This window comes from Castanea sativa, chromosome 1 (genome assembly GCF_040712315.1).
Source record: "Castanea sativa cultivar Marrone di Chiusa Pesio chromosome 1, ASM4071231v1".
NCBI classification, from domain to species: Eukaryota; Viridiplantae; Streptophyta; class Magnoliopsida; order Fagales; family Fagaceae; genus Castanea; species Castanea sativa.
The window spans coordinates 58369105-58381178 of record NC_134013.1 but is presented as its reverse complement, the minus strand read 5'-3'; the positions used below and the strand labels follow the sequence as shown (position 1 = coordinate 58381178).

The window sequence follows — 12074 nt, the reverse complement described above, 5'->3', positions numbered from 1 at the left end:
ATTGACAGTAAAAAAACATGATTTTGGCATTGGCTTTCGGGGCTTTGCATGCATGGGGGGCTTTGAGGTTTGGCTTTTGAATGGGTGTGGTCTCAATCTATGCTTTCTTAAGGCATTCGGGCAAAGTATCAGATTTTCATGGAGAAAATTCGGCGACATGTCACCTTACTTTTGAGACAAAAATTAGGCATCGCATTGCCTTAGGTGACATGGACTGTGACAATCACACCGAAAGGGGTGAACATGTATATATATACATACATTATGCACAATGCAAGCACACAGAGCAGGAAAGTAAATGCCTACATCCCTAGAGCATGGCCTAAAATATAGGTGCACGAAATTAAACAGTGGTTGCCATACTTTAGAGATGAGGACGAATGGTACATGGCATGATATATCTAATACAACCTATCTAAGAGAGAAATGAGGGAGGAAGGAAGGAGGTTTAAAAGAGTACATAACCAAATGGGAGAGGCTAGTCCCCAAAATCTACTGAACATAGCCGCTCGACTTATATCCATATGCTCGAATATTTGCCCTTTTTGCTTGCACCTGGAGACTGTGCCCTAGCTCCATGCATCCTCGCTCTATGTGTGTACATGCAAAGGCAAAGACAAAAAACCAACAGACAAGCATGAGAAGGAAAAGATGCAAAGAGCATATGAAAGAGGCATAAAGCAGATAAGCATAATAGACATGGCAAGCAAAGAAACAAGAAAGTAAGCAAACAACCGAGAAGGCAAACAAGCAAGAAAGCAAACAAAAGGTGGTGTCCACGAGGGAAAAATGTAGGTTTGGATCGAATGTCCATAACTTCATTGTGCTGAAGCATGGATGACACACTAAGAAGCAAGACTCATGCATGGACATGTGAGCAAGCGTGTAAAGATGTATAGAAAGCCAACGGGTGGCGTGAACAAACATGGTAAGCATAGCATTGCACGGAGCAGAAAGGGAAGGGCATGTATGAAGCAACCTGGCATCCGGAGTTGCTTCCCAAATGGTCACATCCAAACAATGCCTTATGGGCATCAAATGTAACCAAACAAGATCAAGCCCGCGGAGGGTGTCAAGCATGGCAAAGCCTAGAACAAGAAAGACTAGCACAAGCATAAAGTATAGAAGCAAGCAATCATATACATGCAAATAGGATGATCCAAATCCTTTGACATGGGCCTTTGTGTATAGACGATGACAAAGACCATAGGGTCTAGATCGAGTCCTAACTATTAGGCCAAAACACAAGAAAATGTGATAAAATGAACAAAAGAGCTATAATAGCACATGACATGACAAACAAGGTTTAGGCCTAAGCACATAAACATGGCGTGAAGCACGCAAGCACATAGATGATGGCATAAAAAATGTAGAGAATATCGATCTAAGCATGTAAACACACCGATCTACACATATAAGCATGGAAATTCTCATGTAAGCATGTGGATATACATCTAAGCATGTGGATATAAACATAAAGGCATGGGAGAACGCAAACCCAATCATACAAGCATGTGACTGACATGGACATAGGCATAGGAGCATAGAACATGCATACAAACATGTAGATCTAAGCAAGGCATAGTCAAAGACATAATGTAAGGCATGTGAGCATGTAGACCCAAACATCAGTACATGGGAAAGAAAAGATCTAAGCATTTAAAGCATGGCATAAAGCGTAAAACATGTAGAAGAGGCAACTAACACATGAACAAACATGGAATCATATGGAAATAACCTAAAAAGCATGCTAAAAGCAAGTTAAAGCAAGAATCATGTTAGATAAAGCAAGAATCATGTTATTAAGGCAAAAAGAGCCAAATAAATGCTAGAAAAAGATTTAGAAAGTTAGGGTGTGGATAGTAGCTAAAAAGCTACATTCACACCCCTATACCCCAAATCCAAGGTGTAGAACCAAGGAAAAGAATATTGGGTATAAGGACAATACCTTGTATTTTTGCTAAAGAAAAGAATTAAGAGGCTTTGATTTGTTTTGTGAGTGTTTTTGTGTAAAAATGTGTTTGGAAGAGAGGGGAAATGTGTAGAAAACATCCAGGCAGAGAGTAGGACTCTAGAAAGTCTTTTTTTTTTTGGTCTAGAGGTGCCTGGGGCTTTTTTTAGCCCCGACACGCTTTACAAGGTGGCGCACCTTGTAAGGCCGCCGGTGGCCCTTCAAGAGCCGCCACCTGTGAAGCTCTTCAAATGGGGCTGATCTTGACACCCTTAGAAAGATCTTGACTTCTAGTTTCTAAAAAGGTATGGAACTCAAAAATCCAATGGTCGGATCAAAAGTTATGGCTCTAAGAAGTTAATGGTGCATTGATCGGTGCGTTAATCGATTTTCGTGATATCTCGATCGTTTTAACTCTGATTTCGACCCATGAGTAGTCTTTGGAATGAGAATTGAAAATTTTCATGATTATGTTGGGTTCAACCTACTTTGATGGTCGGATCGAAATTAGCGTTTTTAGGGCCCACCAAGAGTCAACTCTAGGTTAAACTTGGTTAAAGTTGCCAAAAATATCCAAGAAGCTCGAGTTTGATGTAAAACTATGAAAAGTGATATTTTGAGGGATTTTGACATTGTTTGACTTTCGACCAACCTAGGGTTGACCAGGGGTGTTTTGGTCATTTTGGCTGAAAGAGGCGCTTTGAGTGCTTCGGTGTTTGAAAGGGTTACGCCATGTCATTCTAGATGTTGTCACGACCCCATGGAGAGAAGATGATATTTTTGGATTTTTGGGGATCCGACACGCAAATCAAGGGCAGACAAAATACGGTATTAACATTCGCTTACCTGTGCGATGCACTGAAAAACTATTAACTATGAAAAAGAATCCAACAATGAGTAAAGAAATTAAATTTATCTCATTATAGTCATAAAAGTAGTTTTAGGACCATAGTATTTTACAACTTTTTTGCCACAACTTTGGCGTGGCAGTGGTAGAATGTTGTTTATGCATGGAAAAATTATTTATAATAAAATCTAAGAAATTTAGAAATAGAAATTTGGTTAATAATATGCATATTATAGACATTTTGCTAGTTAGTATTTTAAAAAAAAATGAAGAAATATTTAACTTCTATGCTTTTCTCAATCCTACTTAGTCGTAGTAATAACAATATAGACAATTCAAAACATGGAACAATATTAAAATTATTACACCTAATTCCATTATCTTTTATATTGAATCCAAACAAATAATCTATTAACCAAAAATCATAGCTTTAATTAAGAAGACAAAAAATCACATGAACCCAAATAAAAAGTATTTATGGTGAAGAATTAAGATCAACCTATTGTGACGCAAATACCAAAAACCCAAGACTTAAAACTTCCAAATATATAGAATCCCCAAATTCTACTTCAAAACCAAATAAAACCCTTCAAATTCAACAAATTTATATATAACATACCAAATAAAAATTTATTGTTCTTTGGGTGGGAAGACATAGGTTGTAATTTTGATTTTTCTCTAAAAAAATAGAGATGCTTCATCTGCCATATACATTATAAAATAATTAGTAGACATTCTAACCCAAAAATCAAACCCACAAAAACAATGTCAATATAAATATGAAGATTAACCAAATACTCAAAAGAAAATCAATTCTAAACATAACAAAAAAATAAGATAGAAAGAAAATCTCAGGCACATATGAAAGCAAATAAAAAATTTGACATAAAGGATAAAATTCATTAATAACAATATAAACAAATATCCACATATGTTGAATTGAAATTCATTAATAATAACAATATAAACACATTTGACATAAAATTCATTAATCAAAGAAGCAATCACCTTTCATCCCATGGAAGGACCCTATTTTCTGGTTGGAAGATAGTTTGAAGATTTGGAACGTAATTGTTATGAAGTTTAATGAAATTGTATGAAGATGGTACCTAAACATCACATCCATGCTTGGAAATTGTAGGTTTACTAACGAGAGCCGTTGATTTGTCATGATGCTGTTGATATGGAATGGTCAACACTTGGTGACCAATGCATTAATGATGGAAAACTTCTGGCTTGCTCATACTATCGCAATTCTGTTAGAGTTTGGGTAGCAGTGGTCTCGGTGCTTTTTGATCAGGTTGAAATATATATGGTAAAGATGAGTTTGAGTTTAAGTTGGACTTGTTAGAGAGATAGAGTTTCACTCCTTGTTAAGTTTAGACTAAACAAAAAATAATTAAAAAAAATGATAATGATTTTTTTTCAAATATTGTGCTGACGTGAAAAATTGTGAGAGCTTCAGAGATTTTGATTTTATATATATACTAGTCGCTAACCCGTGCGATGCACGAAAAAACTATTGATTCTGAAAAAAATACAACAATGTGTAAATAGACATTTTGAAAAAAAAAAAAAAAATAATCCAAACAAATAATTAATCAACCAAAAATATAGCTTTTAATAAGAAAGTTAAAAAAATCACATGAACCTAAATAAAAAGCATTTAAGGTGAAGAATTAAGATCAATCTATTGAGACGCAAACACCAAAAACCCCAAGACTTAAAACTTCAAAATTTATAGAATCCCCAAATTTTACTTCAGAACCAAACCAAATTCAACAAATTTATATATAACATACCAAATAAAAATTTATCGTTCCCTAGGCTAGAAAACATAGGTTGCATTTTTTATTTTTCTCCAAAAAAATAGAGATGCTTTATCTGCCATGTACAATAAAAAAAAAAAATAATTAGTAGAAATTTCAACCTAAAAACCAAACCTAAGATTATCAACATGAGTTTTTTTTTTTTTTTTTAGTTCTATCATAATTTTTGTTTTTATATAGATTATCAACGTTTGAGTTTGAGTTTAAGTTGAGCTTGTTAGAGAGATAGAGTTTTACTCCTTATTAAGTTTTAATTAAATAAAAATAATTTTATTTAAAAAAATAATAATAATGATGAGTTTGAGTTTAAGTTAGACTTATTAGAGAAATAGAGTTTCACTCCTGATTAAGTTTGGACTAAAAATAATAATTTTATTTAAATATTGTGCTGACATGGAAAATTGTGAGAAGTTCAGAAGTTTCAGTTAATAATAACCCATGCAATGCACGGAAGAGTCAAACAAAAGTTGTAAATTTTCACTTATAAAAGTTACAACTTAAGAGGAAAAATAAAATGCTAAGACCAAAAGTGAAACTCTAACACCAATAATGTTATATAGTCTCAACCTTTAGAAGAATAAAATGACATATATTGTTAGGGAGCGAAGACAAATAAATGTACCAAATATTGAGTAAAGATTGCGTTAGTCATCTGGCTTAAATAGTAGAACTATTTAAAAAAAATTCCTTTGGACACTTTTAAGCCAATAAACAAAACAAACCCTTGTCACACACACAAATGGGAGAAATTTGGAAAGAATAGATGTTGAAATATATGAATGTAAAAAAGAAGAAGAGGTACCAATTGAAAGGCAAAAAAAAGCATTAATTAAATTCAAATTCAAATCTATAAAGATGTATTTCATGCGTCTTAGCCGACCTTTTCTTTACATACCACCATTGAAAAAAATAAAAGAAACTTATAAATCAAAGTTTACAATTGTTTTATGTGTTAGTTTTTTTCTTTTTCTTTTTTATATAAATTATTATAGTTTCTTGATTACACCTAGCATCATTGTATATAATCGCTAAAATACAAATATATTCGTAATAGATTAATGGTGAAATATGTCTGGTATTCCATAGCAAAAGTGATTCTCATCAGGATTTGAAATCATGAAAAACAAATAAACTAACAAAAAAAATATTCAAAAGATTTCTTTCCTTTTCAAATTAGTGGTGAAGGGAAAAATAAAACTACAGCTCTCCAATCTTTAATCTCTCTCTATATATTAGTATTATATATATACCTACTAGTCCTTCATTGAGGCATTACCTTAAAAAAAATCATCAACATTGCTAATCAATGCAATAAACTCCAATATGCAAGAGAGCAGGGAAAACCGATTAAAAAAAAATTTCTGCCCAGATGTCTTTCATAATTCATACCCAACAAAAGCTAACACGTATTAAAAAAAAACAAAAGGGTGGAAAATTTTTATTACCTTTAGCTTTGCAGTAAGGTTGCTCTCTAAGAAGCTTGGCCCACTCCATAATGGTTTGCAATCACCTACAAATCAAAAAATCTCAAATTAAATTGCTGAAACTTTTGTAGCTCTTCCGGTTTAGGGTTTTGTTTTCTCTTTCTAAACGTAGGACTATAAGTCAAATAAAAAGAGGCTGTGTTAGGTTTAGGGTTAGTGCCATGGAGGAATAATTCAAATTAATTATTTTATAGAGTCTAAAATGAAGTAGGAAATACAACCTGAAACCTGAAATAATAATATATAAGATATAAAATCTAAAATAAAAAGAAAAAGAAAATAATGGTGACGTGAAAAATAGTGGAAGCTTCAGAGGCTTCGGTTTTTATATATATATATATATATATATATATATATATATATATATATATATATATATATATATATAGGGGCGGAGGGAGGGGGGGCAGGTGCCCCCCTGAACTGCAAATTTTTTTTACATATAATTATAATATAGTATATTGGTATGTTGTGGAATATGAAGTGGATGAAGTGGTAGTCTGGTAGTGGAGAAAAATAAAAAGAAAAGTCGTCAAAAGTGAAGATAGAGATCAGAGAGAAGGGAAATAATATGTGTGAAGGAGAAAAAAAGAGAAAAAAATAATAAAGAAATGTGTGGATGAAGAAAAAAGAGATAAGGGAAAAATAAAATAAAAAATAATAAATTAAAATTAAGAAATGCTATCAAAATATTTTCACAATATTTTTACAATAAATCTTAAGTGTAGGATAGTTACTAGCTAATACTAGTGAATAAAAATAATTTAAGTGGTGTGTTCAAATTAAATCAATAACAACTTATCACACATGATTTGTTGTGAAAGTATTGTACAAATATTGGGAACATGACACTTCATATTAATATTAGATGATTTTACAAGTCATTATATTATTGCCACAAGTGCTCCACTAGATTTGTTAAAAAAATATCATTGGAAAATTAAAACTATTACTGTTAGGTTTTGTTATTTTTATTCCTAAATTTAATACATGAAAACTAAACTCACATTATTTTTTAAAATTATATATATATGTTTAATTTGAATATTCTTAGTTAAAAAAACTTAAAATATTTTTTTTTTAATTTTTATTATTTAAAAAAATTAATTATATTATTTATGATGTTATCAGTTTAACCACCGGTCTGACCAAAAAACCGATAACCAGTCTCTTTTTCGATTCTTTTACCGTACTGGTTTTTAAAACCATGATTTTATGTTAGATTCTATATGGTAATTACATTAGCATATAGTTGTTTATTTCTTTTGTTATTAATATTGATAAAAAAAATTTCAGATTCATTTTTTTACTTTTAATCTTGTCTTCTAATCTTGCCCCCTTTGACCTTTGTCTTCTAATCTTGTCCCCTCTTACCTAAATTTCTAGCTCTGCCACTGTGTGTGTGTATATATATATATATATATATAGAGAGAGAGAGAGAGAGAGAGAGAGAGACTAGTATTATGCCTGTGCGATGCATGGTTTAATCAAGAATCATGTGTAATTTAAAGAAAATAATAAATATTTTTTAATTTAATTAAATTTAAATGGTAAACTCAATTTAATAGTTAAGAATTATAAACAACCCAAATTACTAAACAATAAAATAAAATAAAATAAAAGTAGTGAGATTTACATAAGAATTGAATTTTGTATTTAAAAGTGAGGGAGGAGGCACTGAATTTCAACCTATAAAAACAAATGTGTAAATATAAACTTTAAGAAATATTTTTGAGAAATACTAAGAGTTAAGACCTTGGCAATAGGTTTGCATCAATAATTGAAAATAGCTTCATTAGCATTGAGATGTCATAAGAATTAAAAGTAATACCTTTTTGTGAGGTCTGCACATCCTCCTAGGCTAATTTTGTGAACAACAATCTATATTATGAGTAAATGATGCATTTGGAATATAGATTATAACTTCAAGGTGTTTAAAGCTTCAATGGATCATGCCATATCTTGATCAATATCCTTTTTTAACCCTACACTTTCAATAAATCTCATTTTAATAGTTATTTTCTTATCCAATTCCAGCGTATATTTCAATTGACCCAAACTTGTTAAGCCAACTACACCTTAATTTTTAAGGTTTTATCTCTCTTGAGAATCCTTTGTTGTGATCATATCCCAATAGATTATGGTTGATGAAGATCAAGTTAATTAAGTTCCGACAATTCAAGCTTATAGTAAATAATCACTTTCAACATTCTAATAACATAAAGGGTCTGTTTGGATAGAACTTATTGCTGAAAACTGAAAACACTGTAGCAAAATAATTTTTAAATAGGTAAAAAATACTGTTCATGCCAAAAGTTACTGTTTATTGGCCTAAAATCATTGTTCATGGCCAATGAACAGTAACAAACACGCGTAAAAAAAAAAAAAAAAAAAAAAAAAAAACCTCTGGACGTGGACATGCGTTTGCCTATCCAAACGCCCTCAAATACTTCCATTTTTTTCTCCTTAGAAAATTTAGAGGAAAGAATAAAGAATACATACCAGAAGTAATAAGGATTGGTCATACTTACCAATTATGGAATAAAAATCTTTATGATCCATGAAAATAGCATCCATGACTCCACAAATGAGTCCGTACCTCCCTCTATGGCCAAATAGAGATGGTCAAAATAACTAAGCCTTTCAAAGTTCCGTTCAAACTCTATAGCTTCAAAGAGTTTCAATAGAGTTAGTTGTAGTATAAATAATATGATGTATTTTATGAACATAATGAAACAAAAAAGGAAAAAGAAGAAGAAGGATAGAGTTACATAACCTTGGAGATGAAATACAACTTGTAGCATTCATTGTAGGCATTCTTAGAGTATCCACACAGTGACCTAGCACAATACACTGTGGTACTTCCGTTATAGAACAAAACCATCCAACTAAAAATATATATAAAAAAACTAAGAATAAAAAAAATATAACCTTCATGAACAGTCCGAATAAGAAGTTTGAGGGAGGTGGAGCAAAAATATTTATAATTTTTTTCCGATTGATTTTTATGTCCTATGATCTAATCGCAAGTTTTAGATATACTTGAAGGTAAGCAAAAATTGCAGCAATTTTTTTAGATAGACACAAAATCTTAATTGTTCTTATCAGCTTTTCCTCTACTAATCTTGGATAAATACAAAATTTTTCTTTTTCTCATCAACTTTCCTCTATTTATTTTTGGATAAACACAAAAGCTTAATGTTGATATCAACATTTTTTTTCCTTAACTTTATGAATAATTGTAACACGTGGGAAAGATTAATTATTAAGAGTTTGAGTTTGAGACAAAGAGTTTAATTAGAATTGATTTTACTTTTTTGATGGCAGAACATCTCGACATGTACTTTGTTTTCACTCCCTAAGAGATTTTTTTTGGATAGACCAAGAGAACAATTTCTTTTTTAAGATAAAAAGAATAGTTGTACGTTAAAAGAAAGAAAATTTATTCAAAATTACACTCTTATATTAGATTAAAGATAATTGGCTTGAAAATAAACTTTATTAGCTCTACATTGTTGTTTTTTTACACGTAGTAATATAATTTTAAAAATATATATATATGGATTAGATGGACCTTTTTATTATTATCTAGGATTAGATGAAGAGTTTGGATTGTAATCAAATTAAGATTTTTATCAACTTAGAAATTACTATAAGAGCATAAAAATTATATATATTTAAAAAAATCTAAAAAAAAATTTCTACAATTTGGTGAGGCCACTTGACACAATCACGGCTTCTAAGTTCAATTTTTATTTTATATATATATATATATATAGAGAGAGAGAGAGAGAGAGAGAGAGAGAGAGAGAGAGAGAGATGATATGATATAGATGAAACATGATGATATCGGGTTCACTATCAAGATTAATATTCTTTTGTGTTGTTCGAAGTGACCCATGACTACAAAGTTATGGTGTCGTGTTTTGATAGTATTTGTATTAGGAATGAAAACGATGGTACTCTTGTCTTATTGGAATGCATAAACCTATTATGCATTTGATAGTCTTTGTTTTAGTAATGAGCACGTAAATGTCAATTGCTAATATTAGTGAATGATACGGCCCACTTTAATTTAATCTCTTTGAATGTTTGCATTATTGGAATCTATATATATAAATATAAATTTTGGCCGTGGGCAAGTTGTTCCTTTGGGAAAGGTATCTATGTAAATTTCAAGGAATTCACTTTTTCGGTACTGATATAGATGTTCTCATGCTAATGCTAGAATTAAAGTATTCCTTTAATGAAATTTATTACTAATGAGATTAGGATTTTATAATTCTAGCATTTTAGGGTTCTTGATCTTGATCTTGAAACCCTAAATGTTTGATCTTAAATTTTTATTTATAAAATCAAAAAGTGTTTTTGATGGAAAATAGTAAAAACGTCAAAAACAGTTACTTGAAAATTTCTAATAAATTCAGTTTCACGAGTCTCAATTGATCGAGAATTCCTTTCAATTGATCGAATGTTGTTTTCGATCAATCAAACAGGAATTGAGAATCGATTGAATCAAGCAGAGACTTTGTAATGAAATTCCTCAATTTTTTGATCGATTGAGTAAAAGGTTTGACCAATCAAAGGCATTGAATTTTGAATATCCATTTGTTTTTTACTAAATGTTAAAACTTTGATAAAAAGCAAGGCCTTGTGTGATGAGATTACACATAATTCTATATAAAATGATTAATTTTATAGTCCTTAAAAGTTAAGGACATTTATAAATCATCATCTAACTAAGAGGCCTAATGAGATTAAAGATATTAGTTAAATAGAACTCTTAAATTGTTTAGGACTTGTCTTTTAAAAAACATTCTAATAAATTAGAATTTTTGAATGATTAAAAGTCCTTGATTTATTTTAATTAGAAGTTTTTAATGAGATTAAAGCTCTAATTAAAAGTTATATAGATAATGAGATTAGAATTCTTTATCAAGTAAGTCAAAGATAGAGTTCTATATAACTAATTTTTTGATCCATTAGAGTATATGGAATCCTAAATAGTTTAGGACTTCCTTTTAGTTAGTGATTCTAACGAGATTAGAGTCTTTAACAAGTGCAAGGTTATAAATTGTGATGAATTCACAATAGTTTAAAGAAAACCCAAATAACAGGCGGACAGGCAGAAGTGTTGGATTTAAAATAACCATTTTTGTTAAGTTTATTGTAATGTGAGTAGCTACCTTGTCTTGGCCTTGAGCCTTGCATTCCATGTTGGGGATATTACACAAAGTAATAAATAAAAAACAAGGTTAACACAAAAGACAAACAGAAAAATAGATAACTTGGACGCATTGTATCGTTTTTCTTAGACAATATTTGCCCCCTCACACTTTTGTTGCTAAAGGGTTATCGCAAATTTGTTTCCAGGATACAACCAAGATGTTAGGTTCTACAAACTTACTATTTCTTGAGAGTTATTTTTCAAGTGAACATAAGCCTCTATTGATCCTCATAGGGTTATATTTCGTCAAAAGGCACGTATGGAGAGTTAAAAGGTTTTAAAAAACCGTTCTCAAGGCTTGAAACCTCTTCAAACTCTCTGAACAGTCATCTGAAAGTTCTGCTAAAAAGTCTTGTTTCACGATTTTCGATCGGTCGAAAATTACTTTCAATTGATTGAGTGCTCTTTTCGATCGGTCGAATAGGAATCAAGCAGCGATCGAGACATCTAGAGACTCCAAGATTTTTTCTTTACCATTTCGATCGATCGAGCCAAAGTTTCGACGGATCGAAAATGCTTAATTTAGAATTTTCACTTAGAAAATCCAGAACTTGAATTTTCATTTTAACAACTTTATGAAACAATATTCTCCAAACTCAAACATCATTATTACAACCTATCCATGTATATACCTATATATACAACATTCCATGTGGAGGGTATTTACTTCATGGAATACATGATTAAACTTCTTTGTAATTACGCGAATGTTCATTACACTATTGTGAAGTGACTC

The 12074-nt window shown here is 30.8% G+C and overlaps 1 long non-coding RNA gene across 2 annotated transcripts; it reads right to left on the bottom strand.

Annotated features, from left to right (window-relative positions):
* Positions 1–203: 203 nt before the first annotated feature.
* On the bottom strand, positions 204–9120 carry LOC142625443 (uncharacterized). Of its 2 annotated transcripts, XR_012842381.1 has the most exons (4): positions 9043–9120; positions 8888–8964; positions 8643–8773; positions 204–590 (listed from the first exon to the last, which is right to left on the bottom strand). It is a non-coding gene; the product is annotated as an uncharacterized LOC142625443 (long non-coding RNA). The 2 variants fall into 2 exon arrangements; XR_012842380.1 differs by having other exon boundaries at positions 8643–8964.
* Between the last annotated feature and the right edge of the window lie 2954 nt (positions 9121–12074).